Source organism: Cetorhinus maximus, chromosome 16, assembly GCF_964194155.1.
Source record: "Cetorhinus maximus chromosome 16, sCetMax3.hap1.1, whole genome shotgun sequence".
Taxonomy (NCBI): Eukaryota; Metazoa; Chordata; class Chondrichthyes; order Lamniformes; family Cetorhinidae; genus Cetorhinus; species Cetorhinus maximus.
In genome coordinates this window covers 25,772,715-25,785,251 of record NC_135894.1, presented here as the reverse complement: position 1 = coordinate 25,785,251, position 12,537 = coordinate 25,772,715, and the positions used below count along the sequence as shown (strand labels likewise).

The window sequence follows — 12,537 nt, the reverse complement described above, 5'->3', positions numbered from 1 at the left end:
ATATGTTCAAGTCCGAGTAGTCATAGAGCTACAGAGTTAATACATCACAGAAAGACTATTCCCCCATTTTATCTCCGGAGCCGTGATTATTTCCCTCAAATCCCCACCCAATTTCCTTTTGGCATCGTTCATCATCTCCATTTCCATCACCCTCATAGGCAATGAGCTCCAGGTCATTAACATTCACTACATAAAATAGCTCTTCCTTGCATCCATCCCGTATCTCTTGCCCAACACTTTAAATCTGGTCCCATAGTCCTTGTACGATCAACTAACAGGAACAGCTTTTCTTTGTCTACTTCATCTAAACCTGTCATAATCTTGTACACCTCTAGCAAATCTCTCCTCATTTTCCTTTGCTCCAGTGAGAACAAACCTAGTTTCTCCAGCCTCACCTTGTGGTTAAAACTCCCCATCACTGAAACGACTCTGGTCAATCTCCTCTTCACCCTCTGAAGGACCCTCACATCCTTCCTAAAGGGTGGTGATCAGAATTGGATGCAATTCTAGTTGTGAACCGGAGCTTAAAAGCTCAGCATAACTTCCCTGCTTTTGAACTCAGCACTTGTATTTATGAAGACCAAGATCCCATATGCTTTGCTAATTACCTTCTCAATATGTCCTGACTCCTTCAAAGATCTATGTATATGAAGACTCAGGTCCCTCTGTCCCTGCACATTCTTTAGAATTGTGTCATTAAGTCTACATACCCTCTCCCTATCCCTCCTGCCAAATTACATCAACTCACACTTCAATGTGTTAAATTCCACCTGCCATATGCTCATTCTTCTAGCCTATCTATGTCCTGTTGCAGTTGAATGGCATCATCATGGTGTTTGATTTGGAGGGGAATTTAAAGATGGTAATGTTCCTGTAATCTTACTACTCCTGTCTTTTTTGGTAGTTGAGGCCGGGAAGCTGTGAAATATATTCTATCAATTTGATATATGTACTGCAGGGAAAGCTGAGTACAGGACATGGGGTAATGATTCTTATACTAGACTGTAGTGCAGCCACTGAATTAAACATAACATCACCATCTCTGTTGTCAAGCTTATTTAATGGTCAATAAACTGATCTTTATTATGTTTCTTTCCTCCTCTTTTTAATTTGCCGGTTTCTTGTCACATCTATAGTGAGAGCGTGTGCATTTTAACACAATACAACACAACACAATACAATGAGACATAGGTGTAAAATGTTCATTGATCTTTTGTCATTACATTGATGGGAGTGCTAGAGAAATGGTAAAATTTCTGGGCTTTTGCCCAAGTTGTGGAGGGAGAGCCCGAGCAGGACATTTAGCTCCTATTTTTTGATGACGTGTCCAAACCATTGGCAAGATGACTTCGTTGGGGGAGGGATTCTGAACCGCATTTGTCAGCACTTGGAAATGGCAGGAAATATTCACACTCCTGTTCCAAAGATTGTGACATTTTGAGGTATTTTGCCCCTGATACCATGACCAGAACTTCTGGCCTTTCAACCGTAGACTGTCCTCCAAGGGAACACATTGCCCTGACAACTGAAGGGACATTAGATTGAGCAGTGGCAATGAAGATTCCAGTGAGGAAGGAAAGCTGGTTGAGTTTGTATAATGCCTTCAATGTGGAAATATTTCAAGCTACTTCACAGAGATATTTAGGAAAAATGGACACCAGCCCAAAGAAAGATATTATGAGGGTTGGTCAAAGAAGTCAGTCTTTAGGATGGTCTTTGGGGAGATGGAGGGTATATGGAGAGAGTTTCTGAGACTGGTAGCCATGTTCTTACTCACACTGAGTCCCATTCGCCTATCACCATGTGCTCACTGATCGACATTGACTCCAGGTCTGGCAGCGCCTTTATTTTGAAATCCTCATCGTTGTGTTTATATCACTCCCCAGCCTTTCCCCTGCCTAACTCTGTAACCTCTGTCAGGCTTACCACTTCTCAAGTGCCAAATTCCTAAGCTCTGGAATTCCCTCCCTAAACCTCTCCACCTCTCTACTTTGCTTTCCTCCTTTAAGACTCTCCTGAAAACCTACCTTTTTGACAAGCTTTTGCCCTGTGCTAATACCTCCTTAAGGAGCTTGGTGTAGAATTTTGTTTCATAATCATTCCTAAGAAATTCCTTGGAACATTTTACTATGTTAAAGGTACTACATAAATAAAAGCGGTTGTTATTCTTGTTGAGTGAAGAGTCCTGAGAGGGGAGGGAGGGGTTGGGAGTTTCTGGGATAGGGGTTTATAATCTGGATCACTGCAGGGCTGGAGGAGGTTCCTGAGATAGAGAACCACAAGGGCCATAATGAAGATTTAAACAAAAAGGTGCGAATTTGAAATTTGAGGCTTTGGTGGGTTGGGAGCCAATGTAGGTCAGGAAGGATAGGAGAACTGGTGGGAGGGACTTTGTGCAGGATGAGACAGGGACAGTAGAGTTTTGGATGAACTGGTGTTTATGGTGAATGGGGGATGGGGAACCAACCAAGAAAGCATTGGAGTAATTGGGATGGATCTTCCTGTATTGGATTTGGAAGGTGGTGTCGGGGTATCCACTCTGTTCTGCCAAGGCCGCTAGCCAGAGGCCTGAGCCATTTTCAGCATTGGTATAATCAGTGGTAGTGCGCTCTCCATGGGCCATTCTCTAATCACTTTGGGAGGTAGAAACCCAGCAACTTAAAGGCAGCCTCTTAGAAGGGAGGTGTCCGTTTTGATGGTGGTTAATGGAGAGTGATTTCCTGCAGCAACAGATAGCGTACCTTCAGGAAAAATTCCCAGATTCAATGATACAGTAGAGATGCTTGCGCAACAAGTGAGCAGCAGGTAGGAGGCCCTCATCCTCATCAATGGTGACAGGAGCCCAGACAAATACAAGGAGAGAGAGAGAGAGAGGCGTCAGTCCAAAGCTAATGGCACCAACATTGTTCCAAGAACCTGGCCACAAAGCAGGGGAAAATTTAATAACCTCACCAGACAGCTGAGGTAAAACTCTCCTTCACATCTCTCTCATTCTCCGCACAGGCCTGCAGCCTACTTTAACCAAAGCAGTTTCAACCCTTCCCTTCTCAGTCTCCCAAGCCTCTCCTCCAATCAGCACACCTCTTTCTGCTTGCACTCTGTATCTTGGAATTATATAGCATGGAAGGAGGCCATTCAGCTTATCGAACCCGTGTTGTCTCTTTGAAAGGGCCATCCAGTTAGTCCCATTATCCTGTTCTTTCTCCAGGGTGGTCTAAATTTCTTCCCTTCACAACTTTTTATCCAATTCTCTTTTGAAAGTTGCTGTTGAATCTGCTTCCATCGCGCTCAAAGCATTCCAGATCAAAACAACTCACTGCATTAAAATAAATTCCTCATGTCGCTTTTGGTTCTTTTGTTTTTTTTGGTAAGAGAACCAGTCATCTTAAATCTGTGTCCTCCAGTTACCGACGCTTTGGCTATTGGAAACAGTTTCCCCTTATTTACTCTATCAGAAGCATTCATGATTTTGAATATTCCTATCCAATCTCCTCTTAACCTTCTCTGCTCAAAGGAGAACAAGCCTAGATTCTCCAGTCTCTCCCTCTCCCGTTACCATTTTAGTAAATCTCTTCTTCACCTTCTCCAAGGCCTTGACATCCTATCAAAAATGTGGTGCTCAGAGTTGAATGCAATGCTCCATTTGAGGCCTAACCCAAAGACAGATGAGTTCCCTTTGATTGTTATTTATAATCTATTCTCAAACTCTCTCTTCCAACCCCCTCACCCCCACCATTCACATTTTCCTTAATATATCCTCTGTACTTCTTATATTCAGTTCATTGTGAAGCTTAAATTTGTCATAAGTCTCCTTTATCTGCCTCATTTTAATCTCTATGTCTTTTATCATCCAGTGAGGTCTACCTTTGCATGTTCCTTCTTTCTCCCTCATGGGACTATGTCTAGTCTGTACCTGACTCATCTCCTCTTTGAAGGCCTCCCATTGCTCATTGACAGTTTTACCCGCTAATCTTTAGTTCCAAGCCTCCTGGGCCAGATTGTTTTACAATGAAATTATCCCTCCTCCTCACACACTTAACACTTATGACTGTCCTTGGAACTACTGCCCACACTTGGCCACATTTGCCCCTTCTCCTTCTCGGCATGATTTGATTGACAGTTTTGTCAAGGTGAAGCTGGAACAAAGATCGGAGAGTTAGTCTTGTTAAAACTGCTTCTATCGATGAGGCGGAAGAGCTAACTGAATGAGGTAATGCCAAGGGACAAGTGAATTCTCAGGTAGCTGGGTTGGGACAAAGAACCATTGAATCATAAAAATTCATGGAGATAAAGGAGGCCATTTGGCCTATTGCATCTGTGCTGGCTGAAAAAGATCTATCCCGTCTAATCCCACCTTCCATCTCTTGGTCCATAGCCTTGTGGGTTACGACAGCTCAAGTACATATCCAAGTGCTTTTTAAATGTGGTGAGAGTTTCTGCCTCTATCACCCTGTCAGACAGTGAGTTCCAGACATTCACCACCCTCTGGGTTAAAGAATTACTCCTCAACCCCCCTCTAATCCACCTACCAATCACTTTAAATCCATGCTCCCTGGTTATTGAGCTCACTGCTAAGGGGAATAGGACATTCGTCTATCTAGGCCCCTCATCATTTTATACCTCAATTTATAAAGCATAATTTTATATGCCTCTTTTTGTTTTATTCATTCAGGGGATGTAAGCTTTTATTGCCCATCCCTAGTTGCTCTTGAGAAGATAGTGGTAATCTGTCTTCTCCCCTCAAACTCAACCGTTCCAAAGAAAACAACCCGAGCCTACCCAATCTTTTGTTAAAATTCTCCAGCCCTAGCCACATCTTTGTAAGTCTCCTCTGTACCTCCTCTAGTGCAATCACATCCTTCCTGTAATGTGTTGACTGTATGCAGTACTCTGGCTGTGGTCTAACAAGTGTTTTATACAGTTCTAGCATACAGTTCTGCTGCTGTTATATTCCATGCCTCAAGTAAAAAAGGGAAGTATCCTGTATGCCTTCCTAATCACATGATATACCTGTCCTGCTATCTTCAGGGATCTGTGAACATATACTCTAAAGTCCATCTGTTCCTATATGCTTCCCAGCATTGTATCTTTTATTGTCCATCCCTTTGCCTTGTTTGTCCTCTCCAAATGCATTGCCTCGTACTTCTCTGGATTGAATTCCATTTGCCCCTTTTCTGCCCACCTAAACAGCCCATTGATATCTTCCTGCAGTCTAAAACTTCATTCCTCACTATCAACCACACAGCCAATTTTTGTATCATCTACAAAATTCTTGATCGTACCCCCTAACAATTAAGTCTAAATCATTGATAGATACCATGTGTACCGTGAAAAGTAAGTGACCCAGTACGGAGCCCCAAACAGCTTTCCAGCCATTGAAGATGGTGCCTTCACCAACACCTCCTCCCCCATTGTTAGTTTCTCAAAAAATTCAATCAAGTTAGTCGAACATGACCTCTTAACAAATTCATGCTGACTGCCCTTGCCTCTCTAAAGGGCAATTTACACTGTCTCTTAGAGCTGTTTCCAATAATTTTCCCACCACTGAAATTAGGCTGACTGGTTTGTACTTATTCAGTCTAATCTCCCTTTCTCCCTTTTAAAATAACAATCGAACAGTAGCAGTCCTACAGTCCTCTGGCATCACAGCTGTAGCTAGAGAGGAAAGATGTGAAAGAAGGAGTGTTAGGAAAGATATGTCAGAACTTGGTGAGGACTTATCAGCCGTGAACCGCTCGAGCTCAGGAACTATAACCGTTGTAATATGCCTTTTAGGGATTGCAGCATGACATCACTAGAAAGGAAGTGTGTCATGCGATTCAGTTTTATTTTCATTTTTGCTTTCAGCAGAGCACACACCCTTCTGTTCTAGTGATGTCTGTAATCCCTTAAAGGCATATTCCAACAGTAACATAAGAATGTTCTAGTCAATTTGTGAGGTATGTGTATGTGACATTATCGTCAACAATAGTTATCACATTTTGCTTGATACTCTATGGGCATCAACAATAAATGCTTCTGAATCCTATTATTTTGAAGAGTAATTTATAAACTTAAAGGTAATAAGACCCATCCACAAACTCTATGAATGAATGTGCCCTTGCTGTTGTTGAAGTTGTCTATTTCTCCAGTGAGATAAGATGACAACAACATGAACTAAAATGTTGCTTTGGACTGTGCAGAGACAGTGGGCAAGGGTGTAAATACTCGATCACAGCAATGGCTGCAATGCAAGAGACCAAGTTGCACGCCGGATGTAGATGGCTATAACATACATGGGTACCATGCTGAAGGGAGTCTGTGGAGTTATTGATGGGAGTTCACTGGGAAGGAGCATTCAGTTAGCGAGACACACTCCTAGAACACCACTGCAGTACAGTGGTAACAAGTGACTGTTGGAACCCAATCATAGCTTGATTTGTACTGTTTTATTGTATTTGGACGAGGAAGCCAAGTGTGACTTTGTACTCTAAAGGTTTGCAAACTGTTGGAAAGGTAGTTTTGACTATAAGAAATTGCTTTGCATTAACTGTGGTTGTAGAACCAGGACACAGAGCCACACCCCACAACTGTTACATGTTAAGGAGGAGTCCTGGTATTTGTTAGTTAATCGGAACTCTGGAGCCAGTACCTTCAGGAGTTGGGATGGAGACTTGTGGTTGTTGCTTCTTCCCTCCTTCCAAGTAAGGCTTTTTGGAAATGGAGGAGAGTGGAAGGATTGTACTTAATACGCTAGCCATCATCATATGGAATTAATTCAGAGACATATAACCCTTACACCTACAATCCTTAGACCCTTCCATGTATATGGAAGGTCTATGTGTGGCAGCACTGGATGATACAGGAAAGTGTGGGGTGTCTCACAGTTTGTGCGTGTGTATGTGTAAGAGAGTAAAGGCTGTATTTTCTCTGGTTTTGTCGTGTCAACTAAATGATATGCAACATTGTGCCAACATCAATATAATTACAATCATATAAAGTGCATCATGACTGGAATTAAACTATTTGATCATTCTAAAGATTAAATTGAAAAACATTAACTTAAATTCCCAGATGTTCAGGCAATACCCCAAAAATTGAGTGAGAAGGCTTGATATTCCTGTTTTCACAATATGTATTGTGCACCAACGCACAGCAATTGTGACTGAGGGTTAGGGTGGAAAGTGTCCCTTAACGCGACCTACCAACTCACTGAAGATCTTCGAATTGGGGGTGCTTGGGGCCATAAAACTTCTGATTAAATTATAGGTTTTACTCCCGCAAACGCTTACGAGAATTACTTCCCTCTTTTCCTCCCCTGTTATTTCTTTTGCCTGGAAATAGAACTCCAGGCGTTCTACATATTGACACCAATCCTCTGTGGATGGCTCGAAGGGCTAAATCCTGACAAAATGTGGCATATCTGGTGAGTATATCTTCCTTTTCTTCTGTTTAAACAAGATACTCACAGTCACTGGGCGAGGAACAATGCTGGACCTGATTTATCCTTGTCATCAGTTTGTTATGAACTTGATTTTCCAGACGGGTTTCTCATTAGAAACATCGAACTTTATTTATGGGCTGCAGCAGCAGTTACATGCTTCAAACAAGCTCCACAACTAGAAGAAGAACTCCCATTCAAAGATTCCCCACACTTAGAGCTGATTCACACTGTCATGTGATACTATACAGCACAATGAGTTTTAAAGCTACAGTCATGACATTCCTTAAAGCTACAATTACTACAAGGTCACAATCAAATCACCCATGATCTTATTGAACGGTGGAGCAGACTCGAGGGGCTGAATAACCTACTCCTGCTCCTAATTCATATTCGCAGAAGGGGTACTTGGGTTTATAAATAGAGGCAGTGACTGTATAAGCAAAGAGTTTACACTGGAACTTTACAATTCATTGGTTCAGTCTCAGCTGCAGTATTCTGGGCACTACATTTCAGGAAAGTGAAGGCGATAGAATGGTCCAGAGGGGACTTAGCAGAATGTTACCAGGGATGAAGGGCTACAGTCATGAGGAGAAGTTGAAAAGGTTGGACTGTTCACTGAACAGAGAAGATTTCTGAGATAATGTGGAACTTTTGATAAATTAGATTGAAGGAGTTCTCACCAGTGACCTGGCCAATATTTATCTCTCAATCATCTTTAAAAAAACAGAGGACCTGGTTGTTATCACATTGATGTTTGTGGGAGCTTGCTGTGTGCAAACTGACTGGAGCATCTCCTACATTACAAGTCACTACACTTCAAAAGCACTTTGTTGACTGGAAAGTGTTTTGGGACATACTGAGGTCATGAAAGGCGCTAGATAAATGAATGGCTTCCTTTTTGTACAGGTTATCTCTACTTGGAGAGATGAGGGTTATTTTGGGAAAGTGTGCTGAGTGGCTGCTGTGTTAATAAGACCTACCTGTTTGAGTCCCTGGATTTAGCCAGTTATTTGGGGGCTATTTACTGATTATCAGGATTTAAATGTGCCGGGTGGTATTAAAATTGAGCCCTGCGCATTTAGCACTCAATCTCCAGTCAGGAACAATTTCGTGAAGCGGTATTTGTAGCTTCCATGCACATACTTCCTCTGAAGGTGTAGAATGTGTTGTCTGACACAAAATAGCACATATCAGGATAGCTGAGTGATCAAGTGGAGGGCTCAAACGTTCCCAGAAGAGGTACTGGGAATGGGAATCATGGTGGAGGGGGTACAGCAATGGAGGGGTGTCCTGTGTCTGCAGTGAGGGGGAGGGATGGAGGCTGTAGTGACAGGTTTTGCGATGATTTTGGGAGGAGCATTACCCCAGGATATAGCTTAACTTCCCCAAGAAATTCAAAGACTTGAAATGAGTGGTCAAAGTCACAACAAAAACTTATATTTAGATAACACTTTGACGTAATGAAACATCCCAAGGAGTTTCACAGGAGCATTATAAGCCAAAGGGTGGGATTTTCCATTCTGGAGACTAAGTGCAATGGCAGGCGGGAAAGTTGACGGGACTCCCGTTGGGCAGCAGGTTGGATTAATCCACCCGATTTTCAGCTCATTAATTATGCATCAATGAGGGGCCTGTCGAATCTCGTGGCGGCGGGCAGGGATTTGTCCACGCCGCTGTTGCCTCATGGGGGGTCAAAGGTCCTGCTGCTATATTTAAACAGCACCCGGACAGACATTCACTCACTGCAGGCCAGATGCGTTGTTTCACTCTGCTTCTCAGTGGCGTCCTAAAGGACAAAACCCTCCGCTGCCCGGATCCGTGAGGCCCTCCTAGGGATTCTTCTGCAGTCCACCCAGGAAAGGCAGGAGGTGGGAGCCTGAAGTCCTCTCACCTGATCATGCCAGCCTGGAAGGAGGTTGCCAGGGAGGCCAGCGCCCATGGCCAGCGAGAAAGGGATGTCCTGAGGTGCAGGAAAAGGATGAATGACCTGATGCGCTCCACCAGGGTAAGTAAAACTTCAATTTACTCTCAACTCAGTCTCACAAGGCAGCGTAAGGGTTAGAATCCACAGGGATGTCATGGGCAACCAGAAGGTGGGATATCAGCACTGCTTGACTTCCAGCCACTTCAAGCTCACCATCTCTTGTAAGATGGTGTACAAAAAGCATCTTAATCCCTTACTGGGGAAGGCTCAGACATACAGCAGGCATGCATGCTTCTGAGCTGTTCTTTCATCCAGAGTGCTCACAGTCAATCCATCTGTCTTCATGCAGGACTAGATTTCCCAACAGAAGGGAGAGCCCAAAGATCGGAGGGAGGGAGGGGGGGAGCCTCTGAGCTGAGGACGCTCTCCCCTTAACAAGGAACAAGCTGCAGAGCTGTCTGGAGAGGATAGAGGTCATTCCTGTGTGGAAGGTGAGATAAGCCTCCAGCAAAAAGCCAGTGAGGGTGCATCCAGTATATGTCAATGACATGGGGACAATGACTGTGTGTGACCTATAATGTTGCAGCATGCTAGTCAATCGCTAATTACCTTTTCTCTCAATTCCAGCCAGCAACAAGAAAAGATGGAGGAAGAATCCCAGCAAACACCTCAGCCCCAGCCCCCAGGCCAGCTCAAATGAGGATAACCATCAGACAAAGACCCATTGCTGCATTCGCCGCAGTGCGGATATGCACACCTCGGTAGGTCCTGGTTCTAGTGGGCTTGGGTTCACATTCTGTTGATCGTCCCATCGACACGTGCCCACAGCAGGCGCAGTCCGATGTTGAACCTCTGGAATCAGCCCTGAGAGTAATGTTGGAGATACGGAGCCGAGCAGTGGAACATCAGGCAGAGTTGTCAGAGGCCTTCAGCAGACTGGAGCGAAGGATGAAAGAGTCCATCCACATTCTGTCTGGTGTTGTGGCTCTGGCATACGAGTGCATTGAAGTCTCCATGAGAAGGGTGGCAGCACCTTGGAGATCCAGGTCCAGCAGTTTCTGCCGGATTTGCACTCGGCCCTGCACACCATCGCTCTGGCCATGGGTGTGCTCCAGCAGTGGCTAGGCGAGAGGGGAATAGGCCATCTCAACCTCCCTCCAAGCACCCCTTCTCCTCAAGGAGTTAGGGAGGGGCCCTTGGGCACCTAAAGGGAGGAGGAGCACCAGCCTAATTCCCCAGGGGCATCCACCCAAGACACTCCAAGGGTGTCCGGCTGCTCCAAATCCCCTCTGCCTGTGACCCCATCAACTCCAGCTGGTCAGGCCAAGGGGAGGTGCACCTGCTCCAGTGCAGGAGCCCCTTAGCAGGCCGGGGCCCTCCAGGCCTCGGGCCCCCAGAGGACGCCTGCAACGATCATCCCAGACAACGGGGCATAGCAGTCAGCAGGCGGCCTGCACCTCTGCTGCAGATGTCAGGGCTGCATCTAGACATGGGGGTAGGGTTAGAAAAATTAGAACATTTTGAATGCACAATGGTGGCACAGGTGTTCATTCATTGTATATGAACTTCACTTTTGTGAATATAGTTCGCATTTATCTCTCTCCGAGTCTCAGGTGTTGAATGGCTAATCGATGTGATGCAAGGTCCCATGTTCATTCAGGGGTCCAACACAAACCCCCCACAATTATCTCCCACCTTGTCCCTCAGTTCCATGAAGTTTCATTCAGTGTCGTCACAGTGATTCACCTTTAGTCCCACATCTGCAACATGAACATTGGCACTTTCTATATGAAAATGATGGCTGCACAATATACACATTACCCTGGCTCTTCTCAGGCAGACATTATTTGGCCTCAGGAGAATTGATCAGCAAGGTTAATGATTATCCTGATGCTGTCACACTGAACTCTGTAGTTTGTAGATGTAACAAATATTTGTCATGCCTGAAGTTAGAGTCCTTTCTCCCAGCTGTACTTTGCAATGTTTATTTTATAACAGAGAGTTCTTGGGGAAGTGGCATTCGTTGCTGAGCATCATAACCTTTCATGCCTCCCTGCAGAGTGTTTTCATCTCCGTGTTTAAGGCTGAGCGTTATTCCTTTCCTAGTTCCCACTCTCCCCATTCATGACACTGATTAGTGGAAGTTGGTTCCACTTGGTGACATTTGAAGTGTCTGCTAGAAGGGAATGAGTGTGTGATGTCAGGGGTGTGTGCTCAGCCTGAGGAAGCCGTTTACTTACCTGTGAGGATCGTACTTCTCTCCTGAATAAAAGCAAAATACTGCGGATGCTGGAAATTTGAAACAAAAACAGAAAATGCTGGAAAAACTCAGCAGTCCAGCAGCATCTGTGGAGAGAGAAACAGAATTAACGTTCCGAGTCCGTGTGACCCTTCTTCAGGTCTAAAGAGAAGTAGAAATGTGATGAAATTTATACTGTTTAAGGGGGGTGGAGCAGGTGAAGCTGGATAGAAGGTCAGTGATAGGTCAGGACAAAGGAGGGATTGACAAAGATGTTATAAACTAAAGGACAAAGGGATTGTTAATTGTAGTGGTTGGTGCTAAAAAAGATGCTAATAGTGGCATAAAGGTGAGAGAGCAGAACGTGATTATAGCAGAAGGGTAAGCACTCTGTGAAAGAACAACATGGAATAAGTAACAGGTGGCCATGTAGGGGATGGGGTGGCGGGGGAGGGGGCAGTGGTGGGGAAAATAGAGGATAGAAAATGGGATAGAAGGGGGGGGGGGTAAAAAAGGGGATAAAACCACAAATAAATGAATAAAAATACAAATAAAAATAAAAATGGATAAAAAATAAAAATGAATGTTTAAAAAAGGGGTGAAGATAGAGGAGAGAGGTCATGACCTGAAGTTGTTGAACTCAATGCTAAGTCCGGAAGGCTGTAAAGTGCCTAGTCGGAAGATGAGGTGCTGTTCCTCCAGTTTGCGTTGGGCTTCACTGGAACAATGCAGCAGGCCAAGGCCGGACATGTGGGCATGAGAGCAGGGTGGCGTGTTGAAATGGCAAGCGACAGGGAGGTCTCGGTCATGCTTGTGGACAGATTGAAGGTGTTCTGCAAATGCGTTTGGTCTCCCCAACGTAGAGGAGGCCACATTTGAAGCAGCGGATGCAGTAGACTAAATTGAAGGACGTGCAAGTGAAGTGCTGCTTCACCTGAAAGGAGTGTTTGG

At 44.5% G+C, this 12,537-nt stretch overlaps 1 protein-coding gene across 2 annotated transcripts in view; it reads left to right on the top strand.

Annotated features, from left to right (window-relative positions):
* ace2 (angiotensin I converting enzyme 2) overlaps nt 1–12,537 on the top strand; it is a 105,896-nt gene that overhangs the window by 235 nt on the left and 93,124 nt on the right. Inside the window, exon 2 of one of the 2 annotated variants that reach the window (XM_078559536.1) lies at nt 7,324–7,405. The exons of the other annotated variant lie outside the window; for it this stretch is intronic. The gene's annotated coding sequence lies outside the window, so the exon portion shown is untranslated. The remainder of the gene's footprint in view (nt 1–7,323; nt 7,406–12,537) is intronic. 2 annotated transcript variants of the gene reach the window in all.